We start from the raw sequence: 11,912 nt of genomic DNA on the forward strand, positions 1-11,912 counted from the left end.
AGTGAAGACGTGGCAAGTAAAATGCCTTTTTTATTTATGGACCAAATTGAATCAAATTAGGATCATTTATGTAGCTAACCATTTTAACAACAAAACTGGTATCAGTATAAAGATACTGTCTAGTATACTTTTTGAGTTAGAAAACTAATTACCGGAAAATTGCAATCAGCATAATTACCTAATTGTGCAAAGTCGACAAGATTTTTACATCAGTGTGATCAGAAGTGTGTATTCTGTGCAAGGAAGCAGAAATAACAAGGAAAGTTTCATCTTCCCTTCGAAATCGGAAATAGTTTCATGTCAAAAAGAAAGTGAAACTGCTCTCTTTACTTTTGGATACTTAAAAGGAAATAAAGCAATAATCAAATAGCTTCCTTGCACAGAATAGACCTTCCTGGTCCCGCTGAGTTAAAAATGGTGAGTTCTTGCCTAGTGAGTTAATTGATCTTGGAGCGGCCTTGTGAAGGTAATTAGTGTGGTAGCTCGAAAAGTATAGAACATACTTTTAACCTGATTTAAACTTTGTTATTAGGTTAGTTAGCTACATAAAATCACCTAATTTGAATAAATTTGGTCTGTAAATAACAAATACTTTCACTTGCCACGTCCCCCCTTAAACCTGGATGTAACGAAACTTCAACAAATCCCTGGATTTAACGAAGCTTTTCAAATCCCCATTTCCAGCCACACTGAAGCCCACGTGTTTGCGACATCTGTGTAACGAAAAGACGTTGCCATAGTTAACCTTGGTGTAACAAATTCACTACACTGATGAGGCTTTTTTTTTTTGCACTTTTTCTCAAAATCGGCTGGAGAAACGAACTAAGTTAGCGAACTTCACCCGCACCACAAACTACCGTGCGTGTCCAGTGACGGAGCAGTGTCGATTAGGCCTCCCTGTCGGTGTCTAGTCGCACATCTCCACTGCTATCTGTGCTGTCGGTCCGTCGGTGACAAGTTCTGCTTGCAGGGAAAGAAAAGTTTTGTCTTTTGAAGACAAGTTCGCAATTGCAGTGCCGTCTCTGCCGGCGAGAAAGGAGAACGTCGCCGCCCGGTATACAGTATCCCAGCTAGCACCCCATCAACGATTTTGAGTGCGGAAAAAAGCATCAAGTTCATAAAAAGGCACCCTTTCAGCATAAGTTTGGACATTCAAATGGGTTAAGGCACCGAAAAGTGTCAAAAGACTCGAGTAAGTAAACAGAGGTGAGTAAACTTGCCTCTTCGGAGTGCGGTTTAGTGACTTCGTAGGAAAGCGGCTGGCACAAACCACGCAGTTCTTCACTGCGAAATAAATCCTTAAGAGTATGTGCACGATCACCGATGTCTAGCATTTTGGTTTCGTTTCTGCTTCATTTACCCGAAACCTGGATGCAATGAAAAATTGCAAATTTTTGTCGACTTCGTTATTAACTGTAGTTGTAAAAAGATGACCTTATTGCTGTTCCTATGTGACATTGGGCAAGGGTTGCAGGATGCTCAGAGCAGAGACGCTGAATTTGAAAGCTGACCAAATTTTCCGAGCAAGAAAAGTATCAACATGCGCAGCCGTACGTAGTTCTCAGAAAAGCACCACACGGCACACTATCGCGCGATCATTTTAAAACTGCACAGTTCATTCGAATGCTGGTCGTCCATTAACATAAAATAATTACCGCTTTAGAAATGCAGAAGTTCATGAAATGTACTGCCCACGTCTTACAGGCGTAAGATACTTATGAACAGTTAGGAACTCGACAAATAAAAGCAGGGTAAAACAAATCGCAAATATAAAACACTTCTAGCAATCACATAAATTTATTAGGGGTGCAGTCCCACCCCACAATATGGCACAATCCTTTCAAACTGCATGAGCCATGGCCCTTCTGCAATGAGAGACCGTCGCACGCATAACACCCTGTCACGCCGGGCCGCAAGGACAATAAAACTGATGCCTGCTGCGCTTGTATACCTTTAGCATTCTGTGATATCTAGCAGCAGTGATAAAAGATGTTGGCTGAACGACATCTACGACGGGCCCAGATAGCGCCATTCTTGGTAGAGAGTCAGCGGCTTCATTTGAAGAGATTCCCGCATGTCCAGCGAATCTGAAATTCTTACCGGGGGCACAACTGATGCATCCAATTTACGTAGAGTCAATTAGGTCATTGCCGAAAATTCAGCGTGAAATATAAAAATAAAGCCTAGTAGACGGACTGAAAAACGATCAATTAAACGAGATGGAAAATATAGCTATTCCGTGCTTTTGATCGCTCTGGGAGGTATCTGTATAATATATAGCTCCTGGCTGCGTGGAGGCCGAATGATCTGGGAGGAGACCGTTCAGTAGTCGCGCATGCAAGTGGTTGGCGTTTTGAGGGAATATGTTGTGGAAGTTTCTAGAGAGGCGAAACTCTTATCAAGCAGAGGAGTCATCCTGTTTATTTCTAAACCTAACGGAAAAAATAAGGCTGTAATGAAGTGCTTTGCGGAAAGTAGGATATGCGCCAGACTGCAGCTTGTTAACCCCAAAATCATACCCAGGCGGCACAGAAAGTGTGCCCCAAGACCGGCCCGCTATGGCCGCTTTCTGGCATGTCCGGCCAGCATCCAGGTTCTGGCAGCCACTGATCATGCGTTGAACGGCCAACATCCGGCAACCAGCGCTTCGGCATTTTTCCGTCCGCTAACCGGCTGCCAGACATTCAGTTCTCTTACGGCTGCCGATGTTGAGAAAGCGTACGGCCGAAGTACGGCCTTAGGGCATCCGTTTTTTCTTCGGGAAGCGGTAATCGGTCGAAGCACGGCAAGCGACCGGCCACAGAATATGCGTATTCTTGCGGCAGTTGGTGTTCGAAAGGAGACCGGCCGGAGCGCGGCTGCCGTGCATTCGTTGTTTCAACGCTGAACCGCGCGTCCGGCGGTAGAATATTTGTTTTCTTCGGGCAACCAGTGTTATGAAAGATACCGGCCGACGTCCGGCCCCAGAATATACGTTTTTCATTCGGTTAGCTGTCCTCGGCCGAATTACAGCAAGCGAATGGCCACAGAATATTTGGCAACCGGTGTTCAAGAGGAGACCGGCCTACGTAAGGTATCTGGTTATATGTCATTTTTTCGGCAAACGGCATACAGCCGAACAATGGCTCGCGCCTGGGCGCCGAGAATTCATGCACAGACGCGTTTGGAAGGAGACCGACCGTTTTTTTCCTGGGGGGAGAAAAAGCCGTTAGGAACGACGGGGACGCGTTTTTCATCCGCTCCGTGTTTCTACGTTTTAAATGAACGAACATCGTTTGTCAAACAGCAGTGAGTGTTCTCGGTGAACAGGCAACGTGCAATGACTCACTGGACATTAGCAGGGAACCTTTTAGGCCATCGAAATGTCATTTATTGCCACAAGAAGACTGTGCCACAACGACGGGTGAGCTAAGCCTCGCCAGTCATTAGAGTGTACTAGAAGTTTTAGAGTGGCCCGACCGGCCGCCCGGAGAGGTGCTCGTTTCGCGCAGAAAATAGCGGCGGCGCTGTAGTCAACGACCATTGAAAGCGAACGCGGCGGCTGGCCGCGCGCACGGCCGCGTGGCCGGCCGGGCCAGGAAGCGCTTTATGCGCGGAGCGCTGGAAATTTGTTCTGCGGGTCGTCCAATTGCTGAAATGTACTGTAGGTACAGTGGACTGTGGGTAACGAAATGAAAAATAAACGCTGTAACTCATTTTGCGTTAGTTTTGCCTTTCCCGCTCGACAACAAGGAAAATTACGGATTTTCCTTCGGTGCAGCATTCGTAACGGATTCTAAATAAAGTAATTGTAGCGACATTTTCGCTATTCCAATGTCCCATAAAAAAGTATTTTGCGTTGAATTGCGTAACATGAACCAGTTCATTATTGCTTTATGATTGTGTCCTTATTGTGCTGCTTGATGGACATGACACGAAAAAATATGAGGACTGGGATGATAGCTTCTAAGAAGAATAGCTTAGTTATTGCCTTGCAATTTACGCTCGGACTGCAGTTATGTGGGTTAATATCATAAGTTGTGTTTGTTTTTTATTGCGCGAGTTGTTATTATAGCGGTATTTAAGCAGTGGCCCGCCTGGGATAATTACGGGTCACCGTGGTGGACGAACAGAAAATGACACGCGCAAGCGAGATATCTTTTTAACTAAAAAGGGGTTAGCCCAGTGGTTAGCCAAGTTGTCCCAATGACCGTCTTTCATAGAACTATTCCCGCAAAAGTTCTATTAATCGCACCACCTTTCACCTGATTCGGTCCACCAAGGAGTTGAATCAAATTAACACAAATTTAATTCACAAGTATGCTGAGGGTGCAGTTACACGCACATAAAACAAATGCAAAACATAGATCAGAAAATATACTAACCGCGACAAAAATGAAATATAACACGTCTACTATAGAGGTAAAGGTTCAAGAACGCTAACATGGAGGTTCAAATAAACGGAACTGGAACAAATACACATTTTGTTTTCATTTTCAATAGCCCAGCAAATGAAATGTAACGCGGGAAATCATGCACAAAGTCTACACATGTAAAGGTTTAGGAATAACGCTAACATGGAGATTTAAATTGACATTTTTGGCCAACGCATTTTCATAACTCGCCCTCGATCATTAGCAACGGCTAAGTTTAAGGTGTTGCTCCCACCTTCGCATGTAATCACAGAAATTTTAAACATTTTATGTAGAAATGAATCCGTGTCACGATGTATACAGAACCAAACCAAATTTGCTGTCAAGGTCTCACGTGCTGGTCGCAACCAACACCGTGAAGGTGTTTGTTGTGAATAAGGGCTGCAGCACATCCATAACGTCATGGTGGATCTCCTTGTCGCTGAAGCAACTGGTAAAAACGTCCTAGAGATCGCTAATAAACTTTAAAAAAATGCGCGGAAGGATTCAGAAGTACCCCCAAATTACAAGAGGTAGTCAACACCGCGGCATCGTCCCCTGGCATGTAGGTCTGGTCCTGCAGACTTGGCACTTCGTTTTCAGTGCACACTTCCTTACCAAGGGCCTGCATGCGACATAGCAGGTTAATAAAATAAGAAAGCCCACTAACAACAGTACAAGCATCAACGGTAGGGGTATCCCAGAAGAAGGCTTTTGGTATTTTTGTTCCAAATAGGAACGTAAAAAACAGTAAACTTTTTGCAGCATAGATTGTGCGCCCCGCCGCTTTTGCTTCATGCGCAGAGTCAAGAAGGGGAAGGGAAGAACATTCCTGGTGCCTGTCCGTAATCCTTCTTTAACTCGAACTCTGCTATATCTCAAAATATCCTCTCGAAACTTTTTCTCAGCGTGTGTTTACCTCCCAAAGGCGCTATGCATTTGCCCGCTTTATCTCCAAACGTTTTTTTCGGAGGACCACGGATATCTCGAAATACTGGCAGAGAGGACACAAGGCAAAGTCCGCTGCAGGCAGCTGATAAGGTCCCCGTTCGAATGATTACTCCCACTACTCACCGAACGCGATCGTGAAGTGCAAGCTAGTTTACGCGGACTACGCGTCCCCGTTACCGGAATTAATGCTTCTGGCGCGTACATCATTAAGATAACTGTGGACGACGCAGCTGATCATGCGGACGAGGAGGAGCCTCCAGAAGTGCCTACAACGGCAGAAACAACATACATGCTGCGTCTGCTTTGTAACAAGGTAGAATGTAGCGGTGGCGACCACCAATTCATGCGATGCGTTGAGAATTCTCGGGTACGCTTTTCTGGGATGTAGATGCGAACGCGAAACAGCCGAGCGCAACACAGTTCTTTCTTCTGCAATAAAAAAAGTTTATTTTTCCTGCGAATTGTTTTGCCTTTATCACGAAATCTCCCCTGTGCAATAGTGCTTTTGTTAGCAGTGCTAGCCGTATTTCAGGGACCTGGCTAAAAATTTTCTGCATTTGACTTAAGCATAATGCAAATTTATTAAAGGTTTCTAAGCTTTTTGCCAGGAGATAGGGTAATGCTTCGAAGTCATCAGGACTGCGGACTGTGTCCTTCACGTTGCTTTAGTTCTAGCCAGAATATATTATTCCAGTAATATTCTTCTCCACCCCAGAAATATTCATCATAGCGCTAGAATAAAGGCAGGAACGACGTTTATTGCACGGTTAACAGTACAAATATTCGAAGAACGATTCTTAATAGTTGAAACTCCGCGCTTATCTAAAAATTTTCAGCTAATTTTACGACTGAGTTAACGAGAAATTACTGTATATCAACAATTAACGAGAAATTATCTTTGGGGGGGAGGTAGGTAATTTTATGGCGGGTCGTACTAGTTTAAAGTTTGCTCAAGCGGAGTCATAACGTTTCTGCGTCTACTTTCTAAATCAGCTGACCAAAGGCGCAGGTTCGATTCCCGGCCACGGCAGCTGCTTTTGTGATGGAGGATAAAAGCGAAAAACGCCCGTGTCTTCGAGATTTCGGCGCACGTTAAAGATCCCTAGGTGTTCAAAATTAATCCGGAGCCCTCCAGTACCGCTTGCCTCATCGCCTGTGTAGCACCGGCGCGTTAAACCTCATAATCCAAAATAAATCAACTTCGCAAACGCAAAACACCGCAGCGAGCAACGCAAATATTGCCGCGCGCAGGCTGGGAGCTAGTGCCGGGGAGCGCCGGCTGTTCAGTTGTTGGCGACAGCAGCGCCGCCGCTACACAGGTTTTTTCTGCGCGAAAGTCGACCCGGCGGAGCAATGGGAGAGGCCGCCGCTCGGGCCACTCTAAAACTTCTAGTGCACTCTAGTCATAGGCCTCCTGCGCTGGAGTGATGATGATGATAATTATCGTTGTGGCCAGAAACCCTCTGTATCGGGCGGACACCGAAATGTCCAAGCCAGGTGAAAAAGTTAACAAAATACATATAAAAAGAAAAAAACCCGGCTGAATGTCTAAAGTCATTGCACCGTCCCCACCAGCGAGAAAACTAAAGGTAGCAGTTTTCCTGCAGTCTTGTGCATATGGTACACTGCATGCGTATGTACGCCCACTGCACTGTCACCATTCACTGCAGTTCACTCGTGCGTTCACTGCACCGTCACCACAGCCGCACCCAGCCGAACCGATCGCTGCCAGAATTGCAGTCGCTGTTTCGTCGTGTGTACGTCCATGGCACTGTCGACGCCGTCCTCGAACCCTAGCGCCTGTTGTATAATGGCGTTGACTCTGGCGGGTGGGCGCAGCTTGTGGCAGTGCAGCACCAGGTGCTCCATGCTTTCCTCGTGGTCGCCGCATGCCCTGCACTTTGCTGCTTGAACCTCTGGTGTGCTGTCGTAGTGCCGGCAGTACAGCAGCGTGCGCAGTGCCCCCGCACGGGCCTCGAAGAGGAGTGTGCTGCCGCTGCTGTTGTCGTAGACACGCATCCGGCCTATATCTTGCCTGTGGTTGCGGTACAGTTCCAGGGTAGACTTTTGGTGCATTGTGGTCTGCCAGTGAGCGCGTTCCTCTTCTTTCACCCTGGAGCGCACCTTCTCCGTGATCTTGTGCGGCGGGCCCACCTCGATCGGGTAGGTAGTGAAGCCGAATTTTCGACGGAGGTTGTAGAGGCGATTGCACCAATGTGTGCGTACACCCTTGAATGCCATGTAGCGGAAAAATCGCCGCGCCCAGCGCTCGTCGTTCATGACTCGGAGTCGCTCTTCGAATGCAATTTTGCTGGTGGCCTCGCGAGCCTCAAACGTTGACCATCCCAAGTCACCCTGTATGGCCTCCACAGCCACTCGGCCATGGCAGCCCAAGGAAAGGCGGCCCACCTCTCGCTGACCACGCTCGAGCCACCCCCGTGTTGTCGCCGATACACACACCACAGCGTTCGCAAAGGTGAGACATGGGACGTGCACCGACTTCCACAGGTCACGGACCAACAGGTATCGGTTGCACCCCCATAAGCACCGTCTGCGCAGGATACAGCTGGCGCGTCTCGACTTTTCTTTCAGTAAAACCTCGTGTGTAGCATACTTGTCGCCAGTGGTGTTGAAATTGATGCCAAGGTAACAATAGCTGTGCATCGGTGGAACCAGTGGAACCTCTTCACCGCCAGGCAGCAGCACAATGCGAGCTTTGTCCTCTGGGTCGGAGAAGCACAGGAGTGCTGACTTGCGTGTGTTGAAGGCCAGTCCCAGTGTTGACAGATGCTCAGCCGAGGCGGTGACAAGTCCCTGTAGCTCATCCACACTTCCAGCGATCAGGACAAGGTCGTCGGCGAAGACCAGCCCCGGTAGTGTCCACATTTGCGGTCCGGTCGAGTCCATCTTCAGAATAGGGCAGCGTGAAACCAAGTCCCGACGCAATAAGGGCTTTCTCTAGCCCCGCTACATGTAGCATGTATAGCAGCGGGGAGAGCGGGCACCCCTGCTTCAGTCCCCGGTGTATTGCCACTGGCTCTGTGTGGACCTCTCCGAAGCATGCCACTGCCTTGTTGCTGGTGTATAAGCGCCGCAGAAGGTCAATCCATTTGGATGGCATAGCCAGCTCGCTCATGTGCTGCAGCATACGGCCGTGTGGGACATTGTCATATGCCTTAGTGACGTCGAGAAAGCATGTCACCAGGCCGCGGGATTCTTTCCGTGCAATTTCTATGCACTGGGAGAGTACAAACAGGTTGTCCTCCACCCGACGACCCCGTCTAAATCCATTTTCAAGCTCCGTCAGGTGACCACTTTGCTCCGCCCACGCGCTCATCCAGGCCTTAAGCACTTGGGCAAAGGCAAAAAGCCTATACAGTACGCTGGTGACTGTGAGTGGCCTGTGATCCCTGAGAAGGCTGCTGTCACCGCCTTTCTTTGGTATTAATGACACTTTTCCCAGTAGCCATGCCTCTGGGATGGTGTCGCCGTGGATTATGCCGGTGAGGATTGCTGCAAGGTGTGCTTGCGCCACTTCCCCCAGACACTTGACCAGTTCCGCAGGGATGCCATCGAGTCCGCTTGCCGTGTGAGCCCCAATGCGAGCAAGAGCACGTTTGAGAGCCAGCGGTGTCACTTCCCATTGGCAGTCAGCCATGTACGAGTCCTGTTCACTTGGCGGCTCTCCTACCGGGCTGGCTTTGTGCTGGACGTCACCTTGGTTGGGTGTATGTTCAAAGATTCTCTCAAGATGCGATGTGAGGTGCCGACGTATATCCAGCACTGTGTCACCCGTCATTTCATCTCGGAGCTTTGGCAGTGGCGATTTGCGGTCGAGTGAGGAAACATAGGTCCAAAACTTCCGGGTGCTGCTGCGGCCTGCTGCAGTGATCTCCTCCAGTTGCCTTTGGTCGTTTTCTGCGATTTTGCATTGGACCAGCTGTTGCACTGCTCGTTTGCAGCGCAGATACTCTTCACAGGCTAGGAGGCATTCATTGGCTGTGAGATTTTTCACTGCATGCCTGTGTGCCCGGTTTGCCGCACGCCGCTTTTCAAGGGCCTCTTTGATTTCCCTGTCCCACCACCGCTTTCGCTGAGGGCCTCCACGAGAGCCTGTGCGAACCTCATGCTTGCGCATGATTCTCTTGAGCTCATCGACAAACTCCGAGTACGTTGACTTCCTTGCGTGGATGGGGCTGCTCTCGAATTCGCTGGCAACTGTTTTTTATGCAGGTGCCGGCAGATAGCGCTTTGCAGGTTTTCGAGGCTGTCGCACATGTGTTTGGTGGGGCGATGAGAGTGACAGCTTGATGCGATTGTGGTCACTCCCCAGGCTGAAGAGGCCGCCTTCGTCGATGTGGACCTGTCTGATGTGTGCTGCCAGTGAGGACGATATCAGTGCGTAGTCAATGCAACTACGGCTGTTGCGAGCACACCACGTAAAGTCACCTTCACAGTCTCCTCGCAGGTTGGCTATCTCGAGAGAGAGCTTCTCACTCAGGCCAACCATAAGGTTACCATTATAGTCCTGGAACCCATCGATGGCATGAATGTGCCCATTGAAGTCTCCCATCAGGAGCACTTGTTTGTTGGTTCCCCACCGTGCCACATCCTGTTCTATGTATTGCAGTATGCTGCAGTTGCCGTCGTGTGGCCCTTGGGTGACAGCTAGGTACACAGCACCGATGATCGTGGGCTTACCAAAGATGTTTCCGGTGATCCATAGATGTTCCCTGCACGATCCTTCCAATCTCGCCCATGCATCACCGTGTCGCCACAGCACGCCCACCCCACCACCTCTGCAGTCAGCTTCCCGGTTGCAACCCGCCCAATGCCAATTTCCATGTATCGGAGGTTCCTCAGAGCCCCGAAGGTGCGTCTCAGTTACTGCATAGATTGCAATGGCCTCCCGGTCAAGAGTTGCATACAGCTCTTCCCACTTTGAAGCTTTCCTTGCCCCGTGCAGGTTTAGGAAGCCGATGTTTACCGTTCCTGCCCACTTTGTGCGGTGTCGACAAGAACGCTTCCTTTTTTGTTGGGCACTTTTCCGGGGGTCAGTAGGAGGTGCTCTCTCCATCTGCGGGATGTATCTGGTCTGTTGGGAAGGGGGCTTCACGGTGGTGGCTGTGGCCTGCTGAAGAGATGGCGGTGGCGGTGGTGGGCTCCCTCAGCCATCGGTGTTGTTGCAGGTGTCTCCTACTGGGTGGGCCATTTCTTGGCTAGGATGCGTTCCAGGGACTGTGCGATGAGCTGAACCAGCTCCATTTGGTGCTGATTTGTCCCGCTCTTCCGTCCCTGCTGGTTTTTGTTTACCGGCCTTTTTTGGGTATGGTGCATCACCCCTGTACCTTGTTTTGGGTCTCCACGCTTGTGCCCATGCTGTACAGGCAGCTGGCCCTCCTTGGACAGCATCCTTGTCAGTGGATTTGGTTTCCCCAGTCGGGGTGGGCCTCCCCTATCTAAAAAAACGCACCAAGGACTGTCCAATGAGTCGGCTGATGAGGCGTGTGCTGTCCTCGCTGTAGTGGAAGCCATCTTTGCCATAGCCGATAGGCAGCTCTATCGTGTTCATGTCGATGAAACGTTGCCCAGACTTCCGACACCACTTTTTGAGCTTCGCATTGGCCAGCACAATTGCAGCGCGCACCTCTCCGCCTCGGCTGGTGATCTCTGGGATGGAGCACACAGTGAGCTGTCCGCGCCGACCAGACCATTCCCGCGAAAGGATGTCTGTGATTCCCTCAGAGGTGCCTTGCAGGACGTCATGGATTCCGGCATGCAGGATGTACTGTCTCTGGGTAGATGGGGCCTTTTTCTCAAAATCAGTGGCATAGCGGACAGCATCTGCCATCGTTGCCTTTGCTCCGTATAGGAACTCAAAAGTTCCCCGAGAACCAGTCTCGGCCATCAAGGTCTCCGCCAGAAGGCTCACATTTTTGTCGCCGGCCATCACAACCTCCCTCTGCCTGCTCTGTGGTGGGCACCCCCTTGCGTTCTGGTGTCCGTGCTGGTCGTTGGCAACCTGTGGCTTATCCGGATTCTTTCCAGCAATGGTCAGAGCCTAAGCTCCACCACTGATGCGCTCTGGAGTGTTCCACTGCGAAGCCTTGTTCCTTTCATTACGCCGCAGCTTCCGGTGCGTTTTTCCTCGCGTTCCCTTTAGCTGAGCATGTCCCAGGTCACATGACTCTTCCACATCCAGGTCATTGGGAAACTTCTCTTGGCTATTTTGTCTGAGGTTGTTCTTCGATGCGGCATTTAGTTGCGTGTCACCTTGCCCAGTCCCAAAAGCCACCTCATCTGGACTTGTTCCCGATGATTCATGTGCGGCACTTTTCTGTATATCTGGCTTACGCGCAGAGGTCCTTTCCTCCAGATGTTTCCTTGGTGGTTCGTCCTCACTAGAGTTCGGTGCTGCACCCAGATTCGCATCCTGGAAGCTTGTTAATTCCGGTGCTGTAGCAAGGGGCTTGTCAGCGACGTTGCTCAGGTTGTTGATTCCAGATTCATCCTGCGTACTGCTGCCCGCGCCGAGCGCTTGTATAGGAAGGACTGTGGGTTCAGCTCGCC

Source organism: Haemaphysalis longicornis, unplaced genomic scaffold (assembly GCF_048455015.1).
Source record: "Haemaphysalis longicornis isolate Haplotype H1 unplaced genomic scaffold, Haemaphysalis longicornis Haplotype H1 scaffold_14, whole genome shotgun sequence".
NCBI lineage: Eukaryota > Metazoa > Arthropoda > Arachnida > Ixodida > Ixodidae > Haemaphysalis > Haemaphysalis longicornis.